Source organism: Hemibagrus wyckioides, linkage group LG25 (assembly GCF_019097595.1).
Source record: "Hemibagrus wyckioides isolate EC202008001 linkage group LG25, SWU_Hwy_1.0, whole genome shotgun sequence".
Classification (NCBI taxonomy): Eukaryota; Metazoa; Chordata; class Actinopteri; order Siluriformes; family Bagridae; genus Hemibagrus; species Hemibagrus wyckioides.
Window position 1 is genome coordinate 1,781,882 of NC_080734.1, and position 15,414 is coordinate 1,797,295.

At 44.1% G+C, this 15,414-nt stretch overlaps 1 non-coding gene across 1 annotated transcript; it reads left to right on the plus strand.

Annotated features, from left to right (window-relative positions):
* The first annotated feature begins 1,290 nt into the window (after positions 1 to 1,290).
* trnae-uuc (transfer RNA glutamic acid (anticodon UUC)) lies at positions 1,291 to 1,362 on the plus strand. The gene has a single exon. It is a non-coding gene; the product is annotated as a tRNA-Glu (tRNA).
* The last annotated feature ends 14,052 nt before the right edge of the window (positions 1,363 to 15,414 follow it).

A 15,414-nucleotide genomic window follows, 5' to 3' on the forward strand; every position in this document is an offset into this window, starting at 1 on the left:
CTGTTCCAACACTAATCCACAATTATAACTGCTCAATGCTACTTGGCATCAGTGTATGTCAATATGGTGCTTGATCCAACATTTCTGGGTTTATTTCACAATGGATAACCTGATACTAAAATACACTTTATTGCCAAAAGTTTTGGGACACCCCTTTAAGTCATTGAATTCAGGGGTTGGGCTCGGCCCCTTAGTTCCAGTGAAAGGAATTTTTAAGACATTTCGGACAATTTCATGTTCTTTGTGGGAACAGTTTGGGGATGACCCCTTCCTGTTCCAACATGACTGCACACCAGTGACCAAAGCAAGGTCCATAAAGACATGGATGAGTGAGTTTGGTGTGGAGGAACATGACTCAACCCCATAGAACACCTTTGGGATGAATTAGAATGGAGACTGTGAGCCAGAACTAGTTTGTGAGGTCAGTCACAAACTAGAGGAATGGTCAGAAATTCCCATAAACACACTCCTAAACCTTGTGGAAAGCCTTCCCAGAAGAGTTGAAGCTGTTATAGCTGCAAAGGGGCGGGACAACTCCATATTACATTCATGTGCATGGGAAGGCAGACGTCCCAATGTAATGTAATGTAATGTAGTGTTCTCTGTCACATGGGGGAGTTTAGTAGATGAGGAAACCGTCCATGGTGGTGTGACACACTCCAGTGACCACCAGCAACATCACATGGACTTTCTGCTTTGTAGCAATTCCTGGTGGAAGCAGACAGTAGACAGCTCGAGCCCAGAATGATTTTAATCTAGTCCCGAATGTTTTAATCCGAATTTTGCCTCCGGAGTGTAGAGGAATTAAGTAAATTTTGATCTGTTTAGTTGAGCACTGTTGCCGTTTACTGTATGCGGTTTTGACTGACATCTCTCTCCGCGCGCGCGCGCACACACACACACACACACACACACACACGCCAAATAATTTAAATGACTGATTAGCAAAGATGAAGGTTAAACCACTGCAAGGGGTGTAAAGAGCTGTCTATAATTATAATTGCTAACACTATTTGACAGGATGTCGGAAATATCAAGTAGAAACTTTTAGACTGTAACTGTAAAGACCTTTCAGTTGTCAGGGTTGGGGTAAGTTTACAAGAACGTGTCAAAAACAAAACTATATTTACCGATTATTAAACAAAGTCAGAATTCAGCATCGGTACGAGACTGATGATCGAGCGTGTGGGTAATGAGGCTTAATGAGTCATTTGTGAACATGGTTCATTTCCAATTAAAGGTCAATTACTCTGTGGGAAGGTGTTTACTGAGAACTGGCTGCTTTTCAGCTCCCATATGGTCTAGCGGTTAGGATTCCTGGTTTTCACCCAGGCGGCCCGGGTTCGACTCCCGGTATGGGAAGTAATGTTTTTTACTTTATAATTTACATATTATAAAGATATGATAAAAACTTAAAAATAATAATAAAAACATAAATAAAAGCCACAAATTAATGGTTGTTCTTTCAGAAGACCGAACAAATCAATTACTGTTCATTATAATAATTTAATTTTGATTTATGCAGCGTCAATAAAGATTTTCCATGTAAGTCTGAGTTTTTCTGTTTTTATTCATTTAATTTAACTTCATCTTACTGACACTGAATCGAATGCTGTATAATGAAATAATCCAAATTATAAAATCAAATTACTGCCCTACTGAACGGGGGTATATTTTTATTATAAGCCATAAGGAGGCAGTAGAGATTTTTCAGTAAAGCTCCTGATGTTGTGCAGCTCAGTGATGGCGCTCAGCTGCTGCTCTTTCAGCAGATTAATTCTGTTTAAAATTCACTTTACACGCATTTCACAGTGCAGAGCAACAAACTGATCCTTTTAGTATTCCTTAGCTTTCTTGTTACACTCTTAGAAACAAAGGTTCCTAAATGGTTCTTAGTCAGAGTGGATGGTTCATGGAAGAACCTTTAACATTTACAGAACTTTCCCATTTTTAAAAAAGGTGCTTAGACGGGGGAAAAATGTTCTTTATGGCCCTAAGAAAAAAGTATCTCCTTTTACTGAAAGGTTCTTTGAGGAACCAAAAACAGTTCTTCTGTGGAAAACCTCATTGTGGTTCTTTCTGGCACTATTTTAAGAGTGTAGCCACAATTTGTTTAAACATGAGCAAGTCATTTGGTGTAACTGCAGTCATGTGCAAGAAAAAAAGAGCATGCTGCTTGTTTCCTTCAAATATCTGAAATAAAACTAGTTCACACATGAAATCCCACAATGCACCACAGTTAGTTAGCACATGTGAAAATACTAAAACTAAATGGAGTAATAAATAAAGTGATAAAGCGGCTGTGTAAATAAAAATGCAGCACTTATACAGAACTAAAAGTCCATATAAATATCACAGAAACTGAAAGAATAATAAAGCAAACATTTTATCTTTATTCTCAGATTAGCAAAGCAGGTACGAATTAAAGTTGGATACTTAAACAATAACAACCAGGATCAGATGAGTGAAATGCTGGATTATTAACTGCTGAGATAATAAACAGGTCTTGGATTAGAATTTATATTTCATAATACGTATATGCTACAATTAATGTATATGATGTTTCTTTTCCTCTTCCTGTCTTCCCTCTCTGTGTTTTTCCACGAAACTGCCTTTCATGATGTTTTTTATTTTGTACAAATTTAAATAATCATTATACAAATATACATTATATACAGATATACACTATACAGTAATATATACACTATACTATATACAATGATTTCAAAAACTCCACGCAGCAATTTTTTGCTCTGCTTTGAGGCTTGGAACTTTATTTTTTGTCATATTTTGACCACTGGACTTCCTGTTAAAGCCACAGTGAGGACGTGTGGAGATAGCTGCCATGAAGACGAGTTCATCTGCAGTTTTTTGAGCTGTTCTACACTTTAAAGGTCACTCACATGACCATGAAGGTCACAAAGGTCAATCATATGGCACACAAAGAAAATGCTTTGTTTCTTGTAAGAGGTTTAAATTTTTTGTTTTGTTTTGCTGCCAAAACAGCCCTGACCTGTCGAGGCATGGACTCCACTAGATCCCTGAAGGTGTGCTGTGGGATCTGACACCAAGATGTTAGCAGCAGATCCTTTAAGTCCTGTAAGTTGTGAGGTGGGGCCTCCATGTATGGTACTTGTTTGTCCAGAACATCCCACAGACGCTGGATTGGATTGAGATCTGGAGAATTTAAAGGCCAAGTCAACACCTCAAACTGGTTGTTGTGGTCATCAAACCATTCCTGAACCATTTCTGCTTTGTGTCACGGTGCATTATCCTGCTGAAAGAGACCACAGCCATCAGGGAATACCGTTTCCATGAAAGGGTGTAGATGGTCTGTAACAATGCTTAGGTAGGTGGTACGTGTCAAAGTAACATCCACATGAATGGCAGGACCCAAGGTTTCCCAGCAGAATACTGACCAAAGCAGGACACTGCCTCCACCGGCTTGCCTTCTTCCCATAGTGCATCCTGGTGCCATGTGTTCCCCAGGTAAGAGACACACTTGTGACCGGCCATCCATGCTCCAATTTAAGCAAAAGAAGCCTGTCTGTTGGATCAGACCACACAGGCCAGCCTTCGGTCCCCACGTGCATCAATGAGCCTTGACCACCCATGACCCTGTCGCCCAGTAACAGGTACCGTGATGAGGAGATCATCAGTCTTATTCACTTCACCTGCCACTGCTCACAATCTTATACCTGCTTGGTGTGGATATCCGTCTACACAAATAAACACCCGGTTAAAGGCTCACACAATCAGGAATAGGACACCGGTGTGTTATTTATTCTCCATGCTGGAGAAAAAACATTAATGCTTGATACAGATGCAGGTAGATTTTCATTACAGCAGACTTCTTTTAAGATTATTACTTGTTAAGTTTTGTAACAGAGTGCGGGGTAGAGTGTGTTTTTTTCAAGTTAGATTACACAAAGGGGAAAACAGGCTTGCGTTCATAAACACACACAGTCTTTAGAGATAATGTTTTGTTAAGGTTTTGTTTGATAGCCGTTATCCTGTTGGAGGATTTCAGATGAGTTTTGTCTCAGCTGCAGTAAATCAGTGTCCAGTAATACGAGCTTGTTATATTTACGTCTTCAAACACTGTTGAACCGCAAGACATGACCACATAGTTCTCTTACGATGTGAGATTGTTGTACAGTAAAATCAGGCACACATCCCAGGTGTGTAATGGGAAAAGCTCCGAAATTAAACAGCATGGTTTGAGATGAGTTCTAGTCTGGACATCAGCTGGACATCACAAACACAAACAGTGCATTTCCTTCCTGAACCCATCTGAGTCCAGCAGATGGACAGAAGCCTGAGGCTCTGTAAGTACTGCAGCACAGATTGATCTTAACTCTGCAGATAAACCACGAAGCACCGCTTCATTTGTCCAGTGGCAGCAGTTTGATTTGAGAGCGCCGGAGCAGGAAGTAAGTCCTGCGTTAGTCCTGCATAGCTCTGCATTCTGCCCAGTTTTATTGCCTCTGCATTGCATCTGCAGCATGGCCTCTTCCCATAAACACACTCCTGACCTCCTCCTCCTCCTGCAGTGTGTGTAGGGCCATGTTTTTATACCTTCATGGGGCTACAGGGATAACGGTCATCCTGACCTGAGAGTGATCACAAACTGCTTTATACCTCACTGAAAGGTTCCTTCAGGTGCAGGATCACATTAATTATTAATTAAAGTTTATGTCAGAGGAAGGTCCTCACAAGGACAGTAGGACTGTGTGTGTGTGTGTGTGTGTGCGCAGGTTCTGAGAGTAGATTACTGCGCACTACAGTGGGGGAATACATCAGACTGAGGAAATCCCCAGCAGGGCATCCCAGCTCAGCACTTCTCCTAACGCAGCTGTGTGTGTGTGTGTGTGTGTGTGTGTGTGTGTGCGTGCAGAGTTTGTCTAAGAATTTCACTGTGCAGTAATGTATATGTGACAAATAAAGACAAATAAACAACTTCACACACACACACACACACACACACACAATAATGGATATGAGATGAATGGTTGTAAATGTATTCTCTGAACTTCTCTGTGTGAAATCTCTGAAGGAGAAGAGTTGTGATATTCATGTTGTATATAAAATCAGTACATCTGTGTGTTCTGTGTTCTGTGTGTGTTCTGTGTGTTGTGTGTGTTGGGTGTGTTCTGTGTGTTGTGTGTGTTGGGTGTGTTCTGTGTGTTGTGTGTGTTCTGTGTGTTGTACGTGTTCTGTGTGTTCTGTGTTCTGTGTGTTGTACGTGTTGTGTGTGTTGTGTGTGTTGTGTGTGTTGTGTGTGTTCTGTGTGTTGTGTGTGTTCTGTGTGTTGTACGTGTTCTGTGTTCTGTGTGTTGTACGTGTTCTGTGTGTTGTGTGTGTTCTGTGTGTTGTACGTGTTCTGTGTTCTGTGTGTTGTACGTGTTCTGTGTGTTGTGTGTGTTGTACGTGTTCTGTGTGTTGTGTGTGTTCTGTGTGTTCTGTGTGTTCTGTGTGTTGTGTGTGTTGTGTGTGTTCTGTGTGTTCTGTGTGTTGTGTGTGTTCTGTGTGTTGTGTGTGTTGTGTGTGTTGTGTGTGTTCTGTGTGTTCTCTGTGTTGTGTGTGTTCTGTGTGTTGTGTGTGTTGTGTGTGTTCTGTGTGTTCTGTGTGTTGTGTGTGTTCTGTGTGTTGTGTGTGTTCTGTGTGTTCTGTGTGTTGTACGTGTTCTGTATGTTCTGTGTGTTCTGTGTGTTGTGTGTGTTCTGTGTGTTGTACGTGTTCTGTGTGTTGTGTGTGTTCTGTGTGTTGTACGTGTTCTGTGTGTTCTGTGTGTTGTGTGTGTTCTGTGTGTTGTACGTGTTCTGTGTGTTGTGTGTGTTCTGTGTGTTGTACGTGTTCTGTGTGTTCTGTGTGTTCTGTGTGTTGTACGTGTTCTGTGTGTTCTGTGTTCTGTGTGTTGTACGTGTTGTGTGTGTTCTGTGTGTTGTGTGTGTTCTGTGTGTTGTGTGTGTTCTGTGTTCTGTGTGTTGTACGTGTTGTGTGTGTTGTGTGTGTTCTGTGTGTTGTACGTGTTCTGTGTGTTCTGTGTTCTGTGTGTTGTACGTGTTGTGTGTGTTCTGTGTGTTGTGTGTGTTCTGTGTGTTGTGTGTGTTCTGTGTTCTGTGTGTTGTACGTGTTGTGTGTGTTGTGTGTGTTCTGTGTGTTGTACGTGTTCTGTGTGTTCTGTGTGTTGTGTGTGTTCTGTGTGTTGTACGTGTTCTGTGTGTTGTGTGTGTTCTGTGTGATCTGTGTGTTGTGTGTGTTCTGTGTGTTGTGTGTGTTGTGTGTGTTCTGTGTGTTGTACATGTTCTGTGTGTTGTACGTGTTCTGTGTGATCTGTGTGTTGTGTGTGTTCTGTGTGTTCTGTGTGTTGTGTGTGTTCTGTGTGTTGTGTGTGTTGTGTGTGTTCTGTGTGTTGTACGTGTTCTGTGTGTTGTACGTGTTCTGTGTGTTCTGTGTGTTGTGTGTGTTGTGTGTGTTGTGTGTTGTGTGTGTTGTGTGTGTTCTGTGTGTTCTGTGTGTTGTGTGAGTTGTGTGTGTTCTGTGTTCTGTGTGTGTTCTGTGTGTTGTGTGTGTTCTGTGTGTTGTGGGTGTTCTGTGTGTTGTGTGTGTTCTGTGTGTTCTGTGTGTTGTGTGAGTTGTGTGTGTTCTGTGTGTTGTGTGAGTTGTGTGTGTTCTGGGTGTTCTGTGTGTTCTGGGTGTTCTGGGTGTTGTGTGTGTTCTGTGTGTTGTGTGTGTTCTGTGTGTTCTGTGTGTTCTGTGTTCTGTGTGTGTTCTGTGTGTTGTGTGTGTTGTGTGTGTTGTGGGTGTTCTGTGTGTTGTGTGTGTTGGGTGTGTTCTGTGTGTTGTGTGTGTTCTGTGTGTTGTGTGTGTTCTGTGTGTTCTGTGTGTTGTGGGTGTTCTGTGTGTTGTGTGTGTTGTGTGTGTTCTGTGTGTCGTGTGTGTTCTGTGTGTTGTGTGTGTTGTGTGTGTTCTGTGTGTTGTGTGTGTTCTGTGTGTTCCGTGTGTTGTGTGTGTTCTGTGTTCTGTGTGTTGTGGGTGTTCTGTGTGTTGTGTGTGTTGTGTGTGTTCTGTGTGTCGTGTGTGTTCTGTGTGTTGTGTGTGTTGTGTGTGTTCTGTGTGTTGTGTGTGTTCTGTGTGTTCCGTGTGTTGTGGGTGTTCTGTGTGTTCTGTGTGTTGTGTGTGTTCTGTGTGTTGTGTGTGTTGTGGGTGTTCTGTGTGTTGTGTGTGTTCTGTGTGTTCCGTGTGTTGTGTGTGTTCTGTGTGTTCTGTGTTCTGTGTGTGTTCTGTGTGTTGTGTGTGTTCTGTGTGTTGTGTGTGTTGTGTGTGTTCTGTGTGTTGTGGGTGTTCTGTGTGTTGTGTGTGTTCTGTGTGTTCTGTGTGTTCTGTGTGTTGTGGGTGTTCTGTGTGTTGTGTGAGTTGTGTGTGTTCTGTGTGTTGTGTGTGTTCTGTGTGTTCTGTGTGTTGTGGGTGTTGTGGGTGTTCTGTGTGTTGTGTGTGTTGTGGGTGTTCTGTGTGTTGTGTGTGTTCTGTGTGTTCTGTGAGTTGTGTGTGTTCTGTGTGTTGTGTGTGTTCTGTGTGTTCTGGGTGTTGTGTGTGTTCTGTGTGTTCTGGGTGTTCTGTGTGTTGTGTGAGTTGTGTGTGTTCTGTGTGTTGTGTGTGTTCTGTGTGTTCTGTGTGTTGTGGGTGTTCTGTGTGTTGTGTGTGTTGTGGGTGTTCTGTGTGTTGTGTGTGTTCTGTGTGTTCTGTGAGTTGTGTGTGTTCTGTGTGTTGTGTGTGTTCTGTGTGTTCTGGGTGTTGTGTGTGTTCTGTGTGTTGTGTGTGTTCTGGGTGTTCTGGGTGTTCTGGGTGTTGTGTGTGTTCTGTGTGTTGTGTGTGTTCTGTGTGTTCTGTGTGTTGTGTGGGTTGTGTGTTCTGTGTGTTCTGTGTGTTCTGTGTGTTTTGTGTGTTCTGTGTGTTCTGTGTGTTTTGTGTGTTGTGTGTGTTCTGTGTGTTCTGTGTGTTGTGTGTTCTGTGTGTTGTGTGTTGTGTGTGTTGTGTGTGTTCTGTGTGTTTTGTGTGTTGTGTGTTCTGTGTGTTGTGTGTGTTCTGTGTGTTTTGTGTGTGTTCTGTGTGTTGTGTGTGTTGTGTGTGTTCTGTGTGTTTTGTGTGTGTTCTGTGTGTTGTGTGTGTTCTGTGTGTTCTGTGTGTTCTGTGTGTTGTGTGTGTTGTGTGTTGTGTGTGTTGTGTGTGTTCTGTGTGTTCCGTGTGTTGTGTGTGTTCTGTGTTCTGTGTGTGTTCTGTGTGTTGTGTGTGTTCTGTGTGTTCTGTGTGTTCTGTGTGATCTGTGTGTTGTGTGTGTTCTGTGTGTTCTGTGTGTTCTGTGTGTTGTACGTGTTCTGTGTGTTCTGTGTGTTGTGTGTGTTCTGTGTGTTCTGTGTGTTGTGGGTGTTCTGTGTGTTGTGTGTGTTGGGTGTGTTCTGTGTGTTGTGTGTGTTCTGTGTGTTGTGTGTGTTCTGTGTGTTCTGTGTGTTGTGTGTGTTCTGTGTGTTCTGTGTGTTGTACGTGTTCTGTGTGTTCTGTGTGTTGTGTGTGTTCTGTGTGTTCTGTGTGTTGTGGGTGTTCTGTGTGTTGTGTGTGTTGGGTGTGTTCTGTGTGTTGTGTGTGTTCTGTGTGTTGTGTGTGTTGTGTGTGTTGTGTGTGTTCTGTGTGTTCTGTGTGTTCTCTGTGTTGTGTGTGTTGTGTGTTGTGTGTGTTCTGTGTGTTCCGTGTGTTGTGTGTGTTCTGTGTGTTCTGTGTGTGTTCTGTGTGTTGTGTGTGTTCTGTGTGTTCTGTGTGTTGTGGGTGTTCTGTGTGTTGTGTGTGTTCTGGGTGTTCTGTGTGTTGTGGGTGTTCTGTGTGTTGTGTGTGTTGGGTGTGTTCTGTGTGTTGTGTGTGTTCTGTGTGTTCTGTGTGTTGTGTGTGTTCTGTGTGTTCTGTGTGTTCTCTGTGTTGTGTGTGTTGTGTGTTGTGTGTGTTCTGTGTGTTCCGTGTGTTGTGTGTGTTCTGTGTGTTCTGTGTTCTGTGTGTGTTCTGTGTGTTGTGTGTGTTCTGTGTGTTCTGTGTGTTGTGGGTGTTCTGTGTGTTGTGTGTGTTCTGGGTGTTCTGTGTGTTGTGTGAGTTGTGTGTGTTCTGTGTGTTGTGTGAGTTGTGTGTGTTCTGGGTGTTCTGTGTGTTCTGTGTGTTCTGGGTGTTGTGTGTGTTCTGTGTGTTGTGTGTGTTCTGTGTGTTCTGTGTGTTCTGTGTGTTGTGGGTCTTCTGTGTGTTGTGTGTGTTGGGTGTGTTCTGTGTGTTGTGTGTGTTGTGTGTGTTCTGTGTGTTGTGTGTGTTCTGTGTGTTGTGTGTGTTCTGTGTGTTCCGTGTGTTGTGTGTGTTCTGTGTGTTCTGTGTTCTGTGTGTGTTCTGTGTGTTGTGTGTGTTCTGTGTGTTGTGTGTGTTCTGTGTGTTGTGTGTGTTCTGTGTGTTGTGTGTTGTGTGTGTTGTGTGTGTTCTGTGTGTTCCGTGTGTTGTGTGTGTTCTGTGTGTTCTGTGTTCTGTGTGTGTTCTGTGTGTTGTGTGTGTTCTGTGTGTTGTGGGTGTTCTGTGTGTTGTGTGTGTTCTGTGTGTTCTGTGTGTTCTGTGTGTTGTGGGTGTTCTGTGTGTTGTGTGAGTTGTGTGTGTTGTGTGTGTTGTGTGTGTTCTGTGTGTTCTGTGTGTTCTGTGTGTTGTGGGTGTTCTGTGTGTTGTGGGTGTTGTGGGTGTTCTGTGTGTTGTGTGTGTTCTGTGTGTTGTGTGAGTTGTGTGTGTTCTGTGAGTTGTGTGTGTTCTGGGTGTTGTGTGTGTTCTGTGTGTTCTGTGTGTTCTGTGTGTTCTGGGTGTTGTGTGTGTTCTGTGTGTTGTGTGTGTTCTGTGTGTTCTGTGGGTTGTGTGGGTTGTGTGTTCTGTGTGTTCTGTGTGTTCTGTGTGTTCTGTGTGTTCTGTGTGTTTTGTGTGTTCTGTGTGTTCTGTGTGTTTTGTGTGTTGTGTGTGTTTTGTGTGTTGTGTGTTCTGTGTGTTGTGTGTTGTGTGTGTTCTGTGTGTTTTGTGTGTGTTCTGTGTGTTGTGTGTGTTTTGTGTGTGTTGTGTGTGTTGTGTGTGTTCTGTGTGTTCTGTGTGTTGTGTGTGTTGTGTGTGTTGTGTGTTGTGTGTGTTGTGTGTGTTCTGTGTGTTCCGTGTGTTGTGTGTGTTCTGTGTTCTGTGTGTGTTCTGTGTGTTGTGTGTGTTCTGTGTGTTCTGTGTGTTGTGGGTGTTCTGTGTGTTGTGTGTGTTCTGTGTGTTCTGTGTGTTGTGTGAGTTGTGTGTGTTCTGTGTGTTGTGTGAGTTGTGTGTGTTCTGTGTGTTCTGTGTGTTCTGGGTGTTGTGTGTGTTCTGTGTGTTGTGTGTGTTCTGTGTGTTCTGTGTGTTCTCTGTGTTGTGTGTGTTGTGTGTTGTGTGTGTTCTGTGTGTTCCGTGTGTTGTGTGTGTTCTGTGTGTTCTGTGTTCTGTGTGTGTTCTGTGTGTTGTGGGTGTTGTGGGTGTTCTGTGTGTTGTGTGTGTTGGGTGTGTTGGGTGTGTTCTGTGTGTTCCGTGTGTTGTGTGTGTTCTGTGTGTTCTGTGTTCTGTGTGTGTTCTGTGTGTTGTGTGTGTTCTGGGTGTTCTGTGTGTTCTGGGTGTTCTGTGTGTTGTGTGTGTTGGGTGTGTTCTGTGTGTTGTGTGTGTTCTGTGTGTTGTGTGTGTTGTGTGTGTTCTCTGTGTTGTGTGTGTTGTGTGTTGTGTGTGTTCTGTGTGTTCTGTGTGTTCTGTGTTCTGTGTGTGTTCTGTGTGTTGTGTGTGTTCTGTGTGTTCTGTGTGTTGTGGGTGTTCTGTGTGTTGTGTGTGTTGGGTGTGTTCTGTGTGTTGTGTGTGTTCTGTGTGTTGTGTGTGTTGTGTGTGTTCTGTGTGTTCTGTGTGTTGTGTGTGTTGTGTGTGTTCTGTGTGTTGTGTGTGTTCTGTGTGTTCCGTGTGTTCTGTGTGTTCTGTGTGTTCTGTGTTCTGTGTGTGTTCTGTGTGTTGTGGGTGTTCTGTGTGTTGTGGGTGTTGTGGGTGTTCTGTGTGTTCTGTGTGTTGTGTGTGTTCTGTGTGTTGTGTGTGTTGTGTGTTGTGTGTGTTGTGTGTGTTCTGTGTGTTCCGTGTGTTGTGTGTGTTCTGTGTGTTCTGTGTTCTGTGTGTGTTCTGTGTGTTGTGTGTGTTCTGTGTGTGTTCTGTGTGTTCTGTGTGTTGTGTGTGTTCTGTGTGTTCTGTGTGTTCTGTGTGTTCTGTGTGTTGTGTGTGTTCTGTGTGTTGTGTGTGTTGTGTGTGTTCTGGGTGTGTTGTGTGTGTTCTGGGTGTTGTGTGTGTTCTGTGTGTTGTGTGTGTTGTGGGTGTTCTGTGTGTTCTGTGTGTTGTGTGTTTTGTGTGTGTTGTGTGTGTTCTGTGTGTTGTGTGTGTTGTGTGTGTTCTGTGTGTTGTGTGTGTTGTGTGTGTTCTGTGTTCTGTGTGTTCTGTGTGTTCTGTGTTGTGTGTGTTGTGTGTGTTCTGTGTGTTGTGTGTGGTGTGTGTTCTTTGTGTTGTGTGTGTTCTGTGTGTTCTGTGTGTTGTGTGTGTTCTGTGTGTTGTGTGTGTTGTGTGTGTTCTGGGTGTTGTGTGTGTTCTGGGTGTTGTGTGTGTTGTGTGTGTTGTGTGTGTTGTGTGTGTTCTGTGTGTCGTGTGTTGTGTGTGTTCTGTGTGTTTTGTGTGTTGTGTGTGTTCTGTGTGTTCTGTGTGTTGTGTGTGTTCTGTGTGTTCTGTGTTCTGTGTGTGTTCTGTGTGTTGTGTGTGTTCTGTGTGTTGTGGGTGTTGTGGGTGTTCTGTGTGTTCTGTGTGTTGTGTGTGTTCTGTGTGTTGTGTGTGTTCTGTGTGTTGTGTGTGTTGTGTGTGTTGTGTGTGTTGTGTGTGTTGTGTGTGTTCTGTGTGTTCCGTGTGTTCTGTGTGTTCTGTGTGTTCTGTGTTCTGTGTGTGTTCTGTGTGTTGTGTGTGTTCTGTGTGTTGTGGGTGTTCTGTGTGTTGTGTGTGTTCTGTGTGTTCTGTGTGTTCTGTGTGTTTTGTGTGTTGTGTGTGTTGTGTGTGTTCTGTGTGTTCTGTGTGTTCTGTGTGTTGTGTGTGTTCTGTGTGTTCTGTGTGTTCTGTGTGTTTTGTGTGTTGTGTGTGTTCTGTGTGTTCTGTGTGTTCTGTGTGTTGTGTGTGTTCTGTGTGTTGTGTGTGTTCTGTGTGTTGTGTGTGTTCTGTGTGTTCTGTGTGTTGTGTGTGTTCTGTGTGTTCTGTGTGTTGTGTGTGTTCTGTGTGTTCTGTGTGTTGTGTGTGTTGTGTGTGTTCTGTGTTCTGTGTGTTCTGTGTGTGTTGTGTGTGTTCTGTGTGTTCTGTGTGTTCTGTTTGTGTTGTGTGTGTTCTGTTTGTGTTGTGTGTTCTGTGTGTGTTCTGTGTGTTCTGTGTGTTGTGTGTATTGTGTGTGTTCTGTGTGTTCTGTTTGTGTTGTGTGTGTTCTGTGTTCTGTGTGTTCTGTGTGTTCTGTGTGTGTTGTGTGTGTTGTACGTGTTCTGTGTGTTCTGTTTGTGTTGTGTGTGTTCTGTGTGTTGTGTGTGTTGTGTGTGTTCTGTGTGTTCTGTGTGTTCTGTGTGTTGTGTGTGTTGTGTGTGTTCTGTGTGTTGTGTGTGTTGTGTGTGTTCTGTGTGTGTTGTGTGTGTTGTACGTGTTCTGTGTGTTGTGTGTGTTGTGTGTGTTCTGTGTGTTCTGTGTGTTGTGTGTGTTCTGTGTGTTCTGTGTGTGTTGTGTGTGTTGTACGTGTTCTGTGTGTTGTGTGTGTTGTGTGTGTTCTGTGTGTTGTGTGTGTTCTGTGTGTTCTGTGTGTTGTGTGTGTTGTGTGTGTTCTGTGTGTTCTGTGTGTTGTGTGTGTTGTGTGTTTTCTGTGTGTGTTGTGTGTGTTGTACGTGTTCTGTGTGTTGTGTGTGTTCTGTGTGTTCTGTGTGTTGTGTGTGTTCCATGTGTTCTGTGTGTTCTGTGTGTGTTGTGTGTGTTCTGTGTGTTGTGTGTGTTGTACGTGTTCTGTGTGTTGTACGTGTTCTGTGTGTTGTACGTGTTCTGTGTGTTGTACGTTTTCTGTGTGTGTTCTGTGTGTTCTGTGTGTTCTGTGTGTTGTGTGTCTTCTGACATGATCTCTGATCTCTGAGCTGTGAGACTGATCTCTGAGCTGTGAGACATGATCTCTGAGCTGTGAGACTGATCTCTGATCTCTGAGCTGTGAGACTGATCTCTGAGCTGTGAGACTGATCTCTGAGCTGTGAGACATGATCTCTGATCTCTGAGCTGTGAGACTGATCTCTGATCTCTGAGCTGTGAGACTGATCTCTGAGCTGTGAGACTGATCTCTGAGCTGTGAGACATGATCTCTGATCTCTGAGCTGTGAGACTGATCTCTGATCTCTGAGCTGTGAGACTGATCTCTGAGCTGTGAGACTGATCTCTGAGCTGTGAGACATGATCTCTGATCTCTGAGCTGTGAGACTGATCTCTGATCTCTGAGCTGTGAGACTGATCTCTGAGCTGTGAGACTGATCTCTGAGCTGTGAGACATGATCTCTGATCTCTGAGCTGTGAGACTGATCTCTGATCTCTGAGCTGTGAGACTGATCTCTGAGCTGTGAGACTGATCTCTGAGCTGTGAGACATGATCTCTGATCTCTGAGCTGTGAGACTGATCTCTGATCTCTGATCTCTGAGCTGTGAGACTGATCTCTGAGCTGTGAGACATGATCTCTGAGCTGTGAGACTGATCTCTGATCTCTGAGCTGTGAGACTGATCTCTGAGCTGTGAGACTGATCTCTGAGCTGTGAGACATGATCTCTGATCTCTGAGCTGTGAGACTGATCTCTGATCTCTGAGCTGTGAGACTGATCTCTGAGCTGTGAGACTGATCTCTGAGCTGTGAGACATGATCTCTGATCTCTGAGCTGTGAGACTGATCTCTGATCTCTGATCTCTGAGCTGTGAGACTGATCTCTGAGCTGTGAGACATGATCTCTGAGCTGTGAGACTGATCTCTGATCTCTGAGCTGTGAGACTGATCTCTGAGCTGTGAGACATGATCTCTGATCTCTGAGCTGTGAGACTGATCTCTGATCTCTGAGCTGTGAGACTGATCTCTGATCTCTGAGCTGTGAGACTGATCTCTGAGCTGTGAGACATGATCTCTGATCTCTGAGCTGTGAGACTGATCTCTGAGCTGTGAGACTGATCTCTGATCTCTGAGCTGTGAGACTGATCTCTGATCTCTGATCTCTGAGCTGTGAGACTGATCTCTGATCTCTGAGCTGTGAGACTGATTTCTGAGCTGTGAGACATGATCTCTGAGCTGTGAGACATGATCTCTGATGTCTGAGCTGTGAGATTGCTCTCTGATCTCTGAGCTGTGAGACTGATCTCTGATCTCTGATCTCTGAGCTGTGAGACTGATCTCTGATCTGTGAGACTGATCTCTGATCTCTGAGCTGTGAGACTGATCTCTGATCTCTGAGCTGTAAGACTGATCTCTGAGCTGTGAGACATGATCTCTGAGCTGTGAGACTGATCTCTGAGCTGTGAGACATGATCTCTGAGCTGTGAGACATGATCTCTGATCTCTGAGCTGTGAGACTGATCTCTGATCTCTGAGCTGTGAGACTGATCTCTGATCTCTGAGCTGTGAGACTGATCTCTGAGCTGTGAGACATGATCTCTGATCTCTGAGCTGTGAGACTGATCTCTGATCTCTGAGCTGTGAGACTGATCTCTGAGCTGTGAGACATGATCTCTGATCTCTGAGCTGTGAGACTGATCTCTGATCTCTGAGCTGTGAGACTGATCTCTGATCTCTGAGCTGTGAGACTGATCTCTGATCTCTGATCTCTGAGCTGTGAGACTGATCTCTGATCTCTGAGCTGTGAGACTGATTTCTGAGCTGTGAGACATGATCTCTGAGCTGTGAGACATGATCTCTGATGTCTGAGCTGTGAGACATGATCTCTGATGTCTGAGCTGTGAGATTGCTCTCTGATCTCTGAGCTGTGAGACTGATCTCTGATCTCTGATCTCTGAGCTGTGAGACTGATCTCTGAGCTGTGAGACATGATCTCTGAGCTGTGAGACTGATCTCTGATCTCTGAGCTGTGAGACTGATCTCTGAGCTGTGAGACATGATCTCTGATCTCTGAGCTGTGAGACTGATCTCTGATCTCTGAGCTGTGAGACTGATCTCTGATCTCTGAGCTGTGAGACTGATCTCTGAGCTGTGAGACATGATCTCTGATCTCTGAGCTGTGAGACTGATCTCTGATCTCTGAGCTGTGAGACTGATCTCTGATCTCTGAGCT